The 12,737-nt window shown below is 44.6% G+C and overlaps 1 protein-coding gene across 7 annotated transcripts in view; it reads left to right on the forward strand.

Annotated features, from left to right (window-relative positions):
* RBM33 (RNA binding motif protein 33) overlaps window positions 1–12,737 on the forward strand; it is a 306,232-nt gene that overhangs the window by 83,121 nt on the left and 210,374 nt on the right. The gene's annotated exons all lie outside the window — the stretch shown is intronic.

The raw sequence follows: 12,737 nt of genomic DNA on the forward strand, positions 1-12,737 counted from the left end.
AGGCCGCATAGGGGATAGATGGTAAATCCATTAGTGCCGTGGGCATTGGGTCACTGGGTGCGGCGTAAAAGGGATAACATTAACAAAGTCGAGTCCTTACGCTATTATTATATAGATACTCCCCGTCGATGTGCTTCTGTGGTAATCGCGAATATGAGTCACATACACGGTCACAGTGCCTGACGCCACTGTGACCGTGTTTTGATTAATAAATCTACGAGTCACAAAACACGAACCGAACTCACCTCAAGCAGTAAAAAGGTGCAAATCGCTCCTAGAAACCACCTCATCTCTTCAGACCTCAACACACCTCGATAAGTGACGGCAGCGCTCATGGGATCTTCTTCTTCCGTTAAGCTCCAATTTTTTCTCTTTAAGTTATGTCCAATCAGTCCTCTCTGCTCGAAGTGCTCAGGCCATGCCTTCCCGCTCTCATACTTTTATTGCCGTTCGGTGTAGAAAGAGATTGACATATCGTTCGTCTGTTTCAGCTCATTATCTTTAAGCTCCCTTACGTCTCGCCACCTGCTACACCTCTCTGAGTTACGAGGATTTATGCAACGCACCCCGAGTATCGCAACGTCACTCCATTTAACTTTATTAAAATGACGATAAAGACGTTTCCTTATATATCCTAATTTATAATGTTCAAGGGAATAAAAAGACCATTTGGTTCAGACCACCCATGTTCACACCACTCGACTGTCCAATCAGCGGACGGCTCGCTTCGCCTTCGCCCAGCAGACGCCAATATGATGGCGTTGTAATATGGCGTCGTATCGGCAGTTAATCGGATGCTTTTGGGCCCCAAAGTCGACTAATTCAGATTTTTCGAGTGTGGCTGTACATGATAAACAAAGAGCGCGGTTCGTCGATCGTAAATCCATTAGTGCCGTGGGCATCGGGTCACTGGGTGCGGCGTAAAAGGGATAACAAAGTCGAGTCCTTACGGTATTATTATATAGATTCCCCAAAATAAAGCAACAAAACTTCCAAACAACCTACAGGAATTTCCAAAGTTAGTTCACTCTGGATAAAGCATCAGCAACGACATTGTCCCTGCCCTTTACATGCTCAATTTCCAAGTTGAACTCCTGCAAAGCCAAACTCCATCTTATCAACCTCTGATTTTTATTTTTCATTTTTTGAATGAAGGTTAAGGGGTTGTGATCAGTGAAGACTTTTATAGGAAAGGTAGGAGTTCCTAGATACACCTCATAATGCTGAAGCGCTAGCAGGAGAGCAAGGGTCTCTTTTTCCACGGTGGCATAATTTGCCTGGTGTTTGTTAAACTTTTTGGAATAGTAGCACACCGGGTGATCCACTCCATCCTCATCTTCCTGTAATAGAACTGCCCCAGCCCCCACATCACTTGCATCAATGGCCAACTTGAATGGTTCTTGAAAATCCGGGGCTGCGAGGACAGGAGAGCTCATTAATATTGCTTTGACGTGGGCAAAGGCAGCCTGACATTTGTCATCCCAAACAAACTTGGTCTCTTTCCTCAGCAAATTCGTTAAAGGGGCTACCACATCAGAAAAATTCCTGCAGAACCGCCGGTACCAACCAGCCATACCCAAGAATCTCACAAGCTCCTTCTGCCCTTTTGGAACTTGGAAGCGATCAATGGCTTCTATCTTGTCTGTCACCGGTTGCACCTGACCCTGACCTATGACATGGCCTAGGAACACCACCTGTGCTTTTACAAACTCACTCTTAGATAAGTTGATGGTCAACCCTGCCTCGGTCAGTTTCTTGAAAAATGCATGAATTTGTTTAATATGATCTTCCATGGTCATAGTGTGGATGATGACATCATCCAGATAAGCCTCCACCCCCTCAAGGTCTGCAATGAGCTTATTGATCAGCCGTTGAAATGTAGCAGGCCCGTTTTTCAATCCAAAGGGAAGAACCTTGTACTGATACAACCCATTTGGTGTGACTAAAGCCGAGATTTCCTTGGCTCTATCAGTAAGAGGAACCCGCCAATACCCTTTCAGCAAGTCAAATTTAGTTACAAATTTAGCTGGGCCTATTCTATCAATACAGTCATCAATCCTCGGGATGGGCTATGAGTCGGTCTTGGTCACTGCATTAACCCGTTTTAAATCCGTACAACAGCGAAAACTGCCATCGGGTTTTGGAACCAACACATATGGTGAGCTCCATTCACTGCTGCTTGGTTCGATGATGTCATTCTCCAACATATACTGAACCTCCTTCCGAAGATACTCCATCTTCACAGGGTTCATCCGATAGGGGTGCTGCTTCACAGGAGTGGCTTCCCCCACATCAATATATCATGATATACCAAGTCAGTACGACCAGGTACATCTGTGAACAAATGTGCAAACTCAAAAATTAGGCTGGATAGTTGTCCTTGTTGTTCCCTCGTCAAATGACCTAATTTCTCATCGAAATGACAACACTTCCGTGTTCGTCAATCTGGGACAAGCCTGGTCATCAAAGTTATCAAACTTCACACCGGCCTCAACCTCTGGATTCTCTTGCACCCCGACTACAGGTGAGACAGGAACCATTTTCCCCACAGGCTTCCTCATAATATTTCTTCAGTCGGTTGACATGACACAGCTGCCACTTTTTCCGTCGGTCGGGAGTTGTTACCACGTAATCTCTTTCATTAACCCTCCTTTCGATTGCATAGGGACCAAAATATCTAGCCTGTAGTGGCTGACCTGGAACAGGAAGCAACACTAACACTCGGTCCTCAGGACTGAAATTTCTAACCTGAGATTTCTTGTCATGTCTCACTTTCATTTTATCCTGTGTCACTTTCAAGTTTCTTCTTGCAACTTCACAAGCCTTTGTCAATCTGTGCCTAACCGTTGACACATACTCTACCACTGTTGACTGTGACTCCTCCTGCAGCCACTGTTCTTTCACCAATTTCAATGTTCCTCGAACTGCTTGTCCAAATACAAGTTCAAAAGGACTGAATCCCAATGACTCCTGAACAGATTCCCTCATAGCAAACAACAATAAGGGTATTCCTTCATCCCAATCCTTGTCACATTCAAAACAATACGTTCTGATCATATTCTTCAATGTCTGGTGAAACCTTTCCAAGGCCCCTTGACTCTCGGGATGGTAAGTACTTGATCTTACTTGCTCCACTCCCAACAGGTGTACGACTTGCTGAAAAAGTGTTGACATGAAATTGGTACCCTGATCAGACTGGATGACCTTAGGTAGGCCAACCAAAGTAAAAAATTTAATCAAGGCATTCGCAATAACTGCCGCAGTAATTTTTCTAAGAAGCACTGCCTCTGGGAACCTTGTGTAAGCGCACATGATGGTCAGCAAATACTGATGTCCAGCTTTAGTTTTAGGTAAAGGGCCGACGCAGTCAATAATGACTCGGCTGAATGGCTCTTCAAAATCTGGAATTGGTTTTAAAGGTGCGGATGGGACTTTCTGATTAGGTTTTCCCACCAGCTGGCAAGAGTGGCAAGATTTACAGAACTCCGCCACATCACGTCGCAATCCTGGCCAGAAAAAATGTACCAATATTCTGTCACATGTCTTGTTCACTCCAAGGTGCCCGGCCAAAGGTGTCTCATGCGCCAAACTCAATATCTCCTTCCGGTACGGCGGTGGCACCACAATTTGGTTATGAACTTTCCACTCATCGTTTGCTGGCACCTCCAGTGGTCTCCATTTTCTCATTAGTATTTCCCCTTTCATGAAGTAACCAACAGGTATCTTCATAGCCTCTTCCTCTGTAACGGCTTTATCAATCAAACTCCGGATCTCCGAATTTCCGTGTTGTTCTTCAACAAGTCTCTTTCGGACCAGCACCGTTTGTTCAACCTCGTTCCCAGATGTCTCCGACGGACACTCCATTTCCTCTTTTGGTCCAGATGCCACCTTTTCCTTCGGTTCCTTGATGTCACTCCCTTTCCTATTATCTCTTCCAGACTTTTCCTCCAATATCTCTAAGGAACCCAAATCGACATCGCCTTCCTTCTCCTTCTCTTCAGTGCACTTCCTACCCATAGCACGAGTCACTGCACAGGACGGAAAGATACCCGGAATCTCCTGCTCTAACTGTGCGGTGTTATTTTCCATACTGGGCTTTTCAACCAACATCGAATTACCAGAAACGCGACCACCGGCCAAATCATTCCCGATAATAAAAGAGATTCCCTCTACAGGAAGGGTGGCTTGTAAACCTATGTTAAAAGGTCCAGTGACAGTGACAGTGACACAAACCCCTCGGAAATAAAAGGTTTGTAACCCTCTTGGACAAGGTCGTTCTGTGATGCCGTAACTTTGGCACGGGAACCTTCACAAGGCACTGTCCTCCAAGGACGATTTCTCGCATTGGCCAATGCATTCGGAGTTGCACTAGTTTGATTCCACTCCTGATTTTTCCTTTTCAGGGCGTAACATTGGGCCATCAAATGCCCAGGTTTCTTGCAAAAAGCGCAAGTAGGCCCGGAGGAAAAACTCGTGGTCTGCCTCGGGCCCCCCGGAAGATAGGTATGTCTTGGAACTGCAGTCGTCTGATCCCTAAATGTCGCGGTATCAGATTTGTCCCCATAGTTCTCTCTCGGCCGCCTCCATGAAAATTTGTTCTCCGAACCTGATTTTCCGTAACTCCCCTGGATAACTCTAGGCGGGAAGTTAGGTTTGTGGAACCCCATCCTGTGTGTCAAGGCATAGTCATCTGCTACGGTTGCTGCGTCATACAACTCTGGTACTTAATTTTCATCCAGATGTACTTTAATGTCCACGTGGACACACTGTTTGAATTCCTCCACCAAAATCAATTGTCGTAACAGGTTGAAGTCTTTCGCAATCTCCTTCGAGTCACACCACCTATCAAACATGGTTTCCTTCATTCTGGCAAACTCCACATGGGTCTCACCTTCCCTCTTCCTGGCATTCCTGAATTTTTGCCGGTAAGCTTCAGGGACCAATTCATAGGCTTTGAGAATGGCTTTCTTCACTATCTCATAATCTGTACATTGGTCAATCAGTAAAGCCGAAAATATATCTTGAGCTTTACTCACCAGAACACTTTGCACTAACATAGTCCAGGACCCCACAGGCCATTTTAGCATTTGAGCCACTTTCTCAAAATGTAAAAAGAACTTGGCTACCTCCTTTTCATTGAAGGGTGGAACCAGCCTCACATGCCTACCAACATCCCAAGAATTCTCACTAGTTGTCGAACTAGCCGGCATGGATACTACTTCTCTCCGTTCTCCCAGTAATTCCATCTCCTTGAGTTTAAGTTCCTTCTGATACTCCATGTCCTGTTCCTTTAACTCCCTTTTGGCTCTCCTTTCCTCTGCTCTTTCCTCTGCTCTTCTTTTTTCTTCAGCTCTCCTTTCATCTGCTCTTCTCTCCTCGAGTTCCTTTTCAGCTCTCCTTTCCTCTGCTCTTTCTTCTGCTCTTCTTTCTTCTTCAGCTCTCCTTTCCTCTGCTCTTTCCTCTGCTCTTCTTTCTTCTTCAGCTCTCCTTTCCTCTACTCTTCTCTCCTCGAGTTCTCGTTCCTGTTCTGCTCTTTCCTTTGCTCTTCTTTCCTCGGCTTTCCATTCCAACTCTTTTAACCTTTCCTGGCTCTGCAGTTGCATCTCCATTTTCCGGAGCTCCACATTTCATTTTTCCTCGGGTAACCAATCCAAGGCTACCTCTTCCCATGTTCCTTGTCCCACTAGAGACTCCACCACCAATGTCTGAATCTCAGCTTTGTTCATACTAACTCGGACCTCCAAGTTAAAATATTTGGCCAATATCATGAGTTCCGATCTTTTTAACGCCTGGAATTGTGCCTCATTAGGGGACGCTGCAAACTTTTCTGCGTCAGACACCATGGTGACTATCAGTTAGCACCTGTTAACCTTCACACAAATTCACACAAAAATCCAATTTTTTGGAAAAATTTGGGAATGTTAGAAAATTCCAAATTTGGGAATTTTGGGAATGTTAGGGAATTCTATCCCGGACGAGCCCCCAATTTATGTTACGTGCTCCTCCCCAAACCCCGGTCACGGTGTACCTCCGAGCCCCGAGAGGAGTGACGGCAGAAAGATGTGTTATTCTGTATGTCAAAGATCAATGGTGAAACCACACCAATTGTTACCAACAAACAAGTATTGTATTAAGGTCACACAAGAATAGCAGTACAATAACAAAATTAATCAATTGTACAGCCAATATCTCATTCCTATGATGGTACCATCAGTTTCGTACAATATAACTCACTGTGCTCCAAGTGAGCGAAAATAACATTCCCAATGTCTCTGTCCCAGCTTCAAACCAAATTCGATCAACGCTCTCATGATCGTCAGAACGATGTTGTATCGCGACCAGAAGCCCTCTCGGTTGACAGTCACACTGCCAAAGATAGGCAAAAGTGTCCTCAAGAGGCGGCTGGGAAATCACACCTTCAGGTATGGACGTTCAACGGCTCCCAATCGGCGAACCGCAAACTCACACTCAAAATCCACGTTACACACACACACCAGGTTAACGGCTGGATGCGTTGAAATCGTTGAAGCGAGGTGAAAAACCTGGAGCGATGCGAAAATCCAGCGCGAGGCAAAATGGCCAACGGTCCGTTCTCGAGACGTAACGGCACTCCAATGATTCTCTTCGGAATCAACCGCAAAACCTGTCACGCAGGTTTATCTGTCACAGTGATAACAACTCTGTCACAGGAATCCCTTTCCCAGGAAACCCCAAAGTTCACTTGTGACCCTCGTTCGCCAGCGTTTGCTCAAAACCTCAACTCCTTCTCCGACCTCACTCGCTCCGCCTCCTTTTCCTCTTCTTCCTCCTCTTCTTCTTTGTCCGGGTCCCCATCCGGTTTCCGGTTTCTTTTTAAAACACTAACCTTTTTTACCTTTTGAAAACATCTATCTCCAATTCACTTGAACGATAACAATAATAGTACATGCAACCAAAAATGTTTACTGTGGATGAGAACCACAACAACGGAAGTGACGAATCCGTAACAAATGTTTGACGGTACGGCGAGGCGATCTCGAGAACGAAATGGCAGTCTATAATATGTATGAAGAACTTAATGATTTTCAGAATAAATACATTTTAAAATAACTTATTCAGTTTGTGTTCATTATTTACAAAAAGGCCTACCAGTCCCATTGGCTGTCTTTAATTTCTCTCTGGACGGCGCCACGGCAGATGAGGAGGACCGCAAGGCATGAGGACACAAAAAACAACACCTTTATATGTGCAATCCATGCTTTTCAAAAAAAAACCAAGGAAAAAAAAACCGCATCGCCGCATCAATTCTGGAACTTTGGTCTGACCAGAGACCAGCAATATATTTTTTTCGGCCTTATATTATATCACCTTTATCTATCAATATTGTTGAAATGAAGATCAAATAGCTGTATGTTGAAATATGTTGAAAAAGTCAAAACTTTACATGGGGTGTACTTACTTTTTCACGTGACTGTAAGTATGACAACGGACTTAATTAATGAATAATGACAGACTGAATTAATTAACACAGGCCACATACTTCTGATACGAAAGGCCGACGCAACATCACACACACGGACTCTCTATCTAAACCAGGGTAAGGAAAGAGAAGTAAATAAAAAAACAATATTCGCAGGGAATTCTAATAGAATGGGATATGAGGGAGGGTTTGGAATGGGGTTCAGGTCTGTTTGAAGGGCAGTTTCATCGACGCTCGTCAGCGGGGCTTGGCAGGAACAAACGGGAATGGACCAGTCATCATGCTCTGCGATTCCTTTCTCCTTCAATCCTTTCCTTTCATCAACCTCCTTCATGCAACATAGCAAATCCTGCCACCAGCCTCCTTGAGAGAGGACCCAGTACCCTGGTACTCATTTCGCCGACCTCGGAAGGATGACATGCTGAGTCAACCCCACCTGGTATTAATTCAACAGCTGAACAGGATTCGAACTCAGGACCTTAGGATCCCAAGCCCGCCGCCCTAACCATTAGTGAATACATTGATGAAGAAGATATATCCAAGAATTTGGCACAAGTGCCCACGTGGGCTACCCAGGACCAGGTTTTGGTGGCATGACGGAGGTTTTGGTGGCATTTGGCACATAGGCCACTGCTTATTTTGAAGCCTGCCAATGTGTGGTAGCTTGAAACTTTGCCCAGGTTCTGAAGTACCTACACCCAAAATTTGGAGCCTTGACGTGCTGCGGTTTGGCTGTGAAAGACTAACATACAAATGCACAAGCAAAACCAGAAACACCTGAAAAATATTTACAAGATAACTATAAGAGGTGTGTGTGTGTGTGTGTGTGTGTGTGTGCGTGTGTGCGTGTGTGCGTGCGTGCGTGCGCGCGCGTGTGCGCGAGTGCGACGGTGTGTATACGTGCGGCACCAGCTCTGCTTCTCAGAAATGGCTGAACGGATCTTCTTCAAACTTTCAGAGGTTCATCAGTGAGTGCTCAGGAGAGTCTTAGATTTTCTTTTCATTCGATTTTTTGGGGATTATTTTTTAAATCGCTCTGTTCTACCTCAGCTTTGTAGCTATGTGAAAGGTAATATTAAATGATTCCTGACTTCATTCCTCAGTGGGTGTATTCCACATCTATTAATTACGTACTGTTTAAGCATGAGTATGTCTATTCACATAAGTACGTCTATTCATGTGGGTACGTCTATTAAATACATACAATTGGAATGTGGTTACATCCATTAACGTGAGGTCCATTAACGTGAGTACTTCTATCAATTAGAGTATGTCCAGGGTTCGAAATAAGCGGTGGGCCAGGTGCCATATGACACCAAAAACTCAGTCGGGCCACCAAAACCTGGTTCTAGATGGCCCGTGTGGCCACTTGTCAAAATCGTCAATGTATTCGGTCGTTACTTATCATTATACAATCTCAACCAACTAAACTTGCCAAGCAGTCTACGGGTCATACGGCAAAGGTTGTAATGACCTCATTTTCTCCCCTCACCAGGAGTTCCGGAGGTCGGGTGATGCAAATTATCTTCGTAAACGTGTACCGTGTATCACCACCAGTGATGGTTGACGAGGGTATTACGAATAACACTTCAGAACCCTCAATTGTTTCATGAGTAAGAGGACTCTGTGTTATTTTCCCATTAGCTGAACGTATGTCGATTTCGACTTCACTTGACTGCAAGAAATCCAGAGAAATTCCCGTTTTATCGTCTGTTTCCACCTTGGGAAGGTGTATACATAGCAGCTTGAATGTTCGTTCCACCTCATGGCATTTTTATCTGGCCACTTTAAATGCTACTATAAAATAATAGTACAATAATTGGCAGAATTAACAAGAATAGCGTGTTCCCTCCTGACCGCTCCTGTGAATATATTTTAAATTATTTTATGCGATTATAATAACGTTAACCCCATAATCCTAATGATTAATGTAACCAACACCGCCAGCGTTAAACAAATTCGAGCAAACAGCTGATCCAGGTGTGTCCAAGTGTCCCATTACCAAAGAGCTTAACAATCCAGCCGTTCCTTAGTAACTGTTTCCATGGAGCCGAGTGCTAGCTTGAGTGCTTAAGCCACTTGGCGAGTGCTCTACAAGCTGCTTGATAAAGGAACACACCGACTGAGCTGTATCTATAACCTGCTGTAGTCATATGTAGGTTGTTAGTAGCACCAGCGATTAGTCATTTCCTCCATTTTGGATTAACATAGCCCAGGTGGGCTTTCATCTCACTGGTTTCATTAAAAACATGATGTTCATGTTCAATGTTCTGCTTTGGTTTCGGCTTCAATCACAGGAATTTCCGCGAGTTGAAAGTGACCAAAACCATCACTTTTCACAAGTAAGGGAACTTTACTTTATATTAAATAAGATTTTAAAATGTTTAATGATGTTATTGTTACGTTTCCCCGCCATCCTTCTTCCCCTTACCAAGGGGGGATTAATCCCCTTGTCCTTTCTGGGCTTGGCGGAACCGAGAGACTTGAAACGCCTCTTCCGGGCAAAACGCAAGGTAGGGTTTCGGGACCAAGTCTCGCTCGTACCTAAATCCCTGCGCCGCCACGGAAGCGAGGAAGCAAGCCTCGCACAAGCCACGTGTGATCTGGGTACACCGAGCGGATTGAGTACCACGTGGTCTGTGCACTGTGCAGTCTTAGTAGTGGAACCCGATTCGAGCGGTTTTATTCGTACCACGCTTAGTCAATGAGGAAATCACGAGAACGATCGAATGGAAAAGGAAGAACACAGGTTTAATTATGATTCCCACACGTATATACAATGATCGGTGGACGCAGAGACACAGAGCAGCACTTAAACAGTCTTATCTTACTCCCCAGACTCGGGCCCATCACACTCACACAGGGAATTGCAGGCAGGTTGATGTTCAAGCCAAACGCGCCGACGTGGTCATCCAGGATCGGCCCCGTCCGGCTCTCCACGGTCCCAGCACGTCCCGCGAAGATGGCAAGCAGGCGGTGGAAGGATCCTCGTAGCGTGTCTCCTGAACAAAAGGCAGCCGATGAGATCGTTATCACTCGCGTAACTTAATGCACTGTACGCGGCTCGGCTTTAAGCTCAAACCGAGCGTTGCTTTATATTAGCGTGTATCCTGGTTCATGCGCGTTTTCCGCCGATCGCGTATCTCTCAAAGTCCTCTTCGGCTCACCGCGCTCCTTCAACTCTCGAGTCCTTTGACTCTCTCCACTCGCAAGTCCTCTTTCAGTCCATCAGTCAGTCCTCTCGTGAGCTTTGCGCAACGCTTATATAGATACGCCCCGAACCTTTTCGAACCTTCCAACCACGTCCTGTGACACAGTGCTGCCGCCACACCCTCTGAGCCCTGGTTGGCGGCTCGTGCTTACCGTCAGCTCCTCTGCCGCTCCTCATTCGGCCCCGCCCCGACCCTCCTAGGCCTGCCTCGTGTTAATTCGCCCAAAATGAACCAAAGGCAGCGCAAAGGGGCATGAGGCTAGGGGGGCGGGATAGTCAGTAGAAGTAGGACCTATTCTCCTTACTCTACTCAACGCAGAACTAACATAGGAAAAGGACTAAGCTCACAAATACTAAGAAATAACTACACTATCGCGAGGCTACATGTTGCTTGTGTGACTAACTATGAGGGGGAAATTTTAACCTTTATTATACTGACTGTACAAAACTCAAAACCGCAACATTATTATTATTTTATTAGTTTTTTTTATTGGCGGTGAAGTTTCAACTCTATAGTATTTGCCTGATCAGAGAGCGTCACCAATTTGGCAAATGTTTATGTTGATGTGTTTTATTTATCATGTGAACGTAAATTGTTACAGGTCAGGAGACGACGATGGTTCACGAGTGAGCGGTATTCAATGACAAAGGTCAAAACCGACATTGAAAATATATAAATAGGAATGTATTATCTGTTATGAGACTAGTTAGCTACACAATACCTAAAATTCGGTTAGATTCCGACAACTTTGAAACTTTGACCTTTGTGACCTTCAAAGGTCAAAGGTCGAGGATTCTGAAATTTGTTGGAAAACTTGTATTTCAGTATGTTTGTGATAATATAAGATCATGTACGACATTTCACCCTATCAGGAAGAGAACAATGTAATAAAACCATCAAAAATCGACTTTTCAAAATTTCGTGACCTTGTGACCTTGACCTCGGGGCGAAAATGAAAAATCGAGCTCCGTGGGGCTAGACACATGACATTGGCCTAACTAAATACCGAAACCCCTGTCAGATTCCACCAACTCCATCGGAGAAGATGTAGCTTGAACTCGATTACCCCCTAAAAAGACATCTTTTTTGGGTGTGCCTCCCCCACCCCCCCACAATGGGGGCAATACGCCGACTCTAGGCAGGACACAACTAGATCATGATATCAACCTCCCACCCAAGTTTCATCAAGATCGGATGATATCATCGGGTAGTTATGCTGCGGACAGACAGACACACAAACACACAGACACACACACAGACAGACGCACACACATGACAAATATAGTGGTCACTTGATAACTCGTGAAACAATAATCACGAGTAGATTGTTTGAGTGTTTCACAGTGACATTGAGTTATTGTGTGTGTGTGTGTGTGTGTGTGTGTGTGTGCGTGCGTGCGTGCGTGTGTGCGTGCGTGCGTGCGTGCGCGCACGCGCTTGCGTGTTGGTAACTCCATATGCGGGTTTCTGATTGCTTTTTCGTGTTTCTTTCTTAATGCTTAAAAAAAGACAATCGTGAGTACGTCGATTAACATGAGTTCGTCTATTAACGTGTGTACGTCTATGAACGTGAGTATGTCTATTAACTTGTGTACGTCTGTTAACATGAGTACGTCTATGAATTATGTACAGTTGGAACGTGAGCACCTGCATATTTATTTAATACATAAATTGGAATGTGAGTACGTCTATTAATATTACGTATTGCAACGTATTAATCACGTAACGTATGAGCACACAAATACCACACAAAATCACAAACGTGACATAAAAGAAGTCCTGGCAAGGGTCTGCAATCTCTGATTGTTTTTTTGTTGTTGTATTCTGAAAATGCATACCAACTGCCCTCCTGAAATACCTTGCTTTGATAAGGCTTTGTGTTTATGTATACTCATTGTTACTTGCTAACCATCCCAGAAGCATATGGCATAGTCTTCAGTTCTCACTCATTAGATATTATCCCCAAATCTGAATAAAATGGATTATGGATGAAGAAGCACATGTCAAATATCATTTTTAGAACTTCACGTCTTTCCTCTTCTCAAAATTTCACATCAATCATTCAC

Source organism: Myxine glutinosa, chromosome 10 (genome assembly GCF_964187855.1).
Source record: "Myxine glutinosa chromosome 10, kmMyxGlut1.1, whole genome shotgun sequence".
Lineage (NCBI taxonomy): Eukaryota > Metazoa > Chordata > Myxini > Myxiniformes > Myxinidae > Myxine > Myxine glutinosa.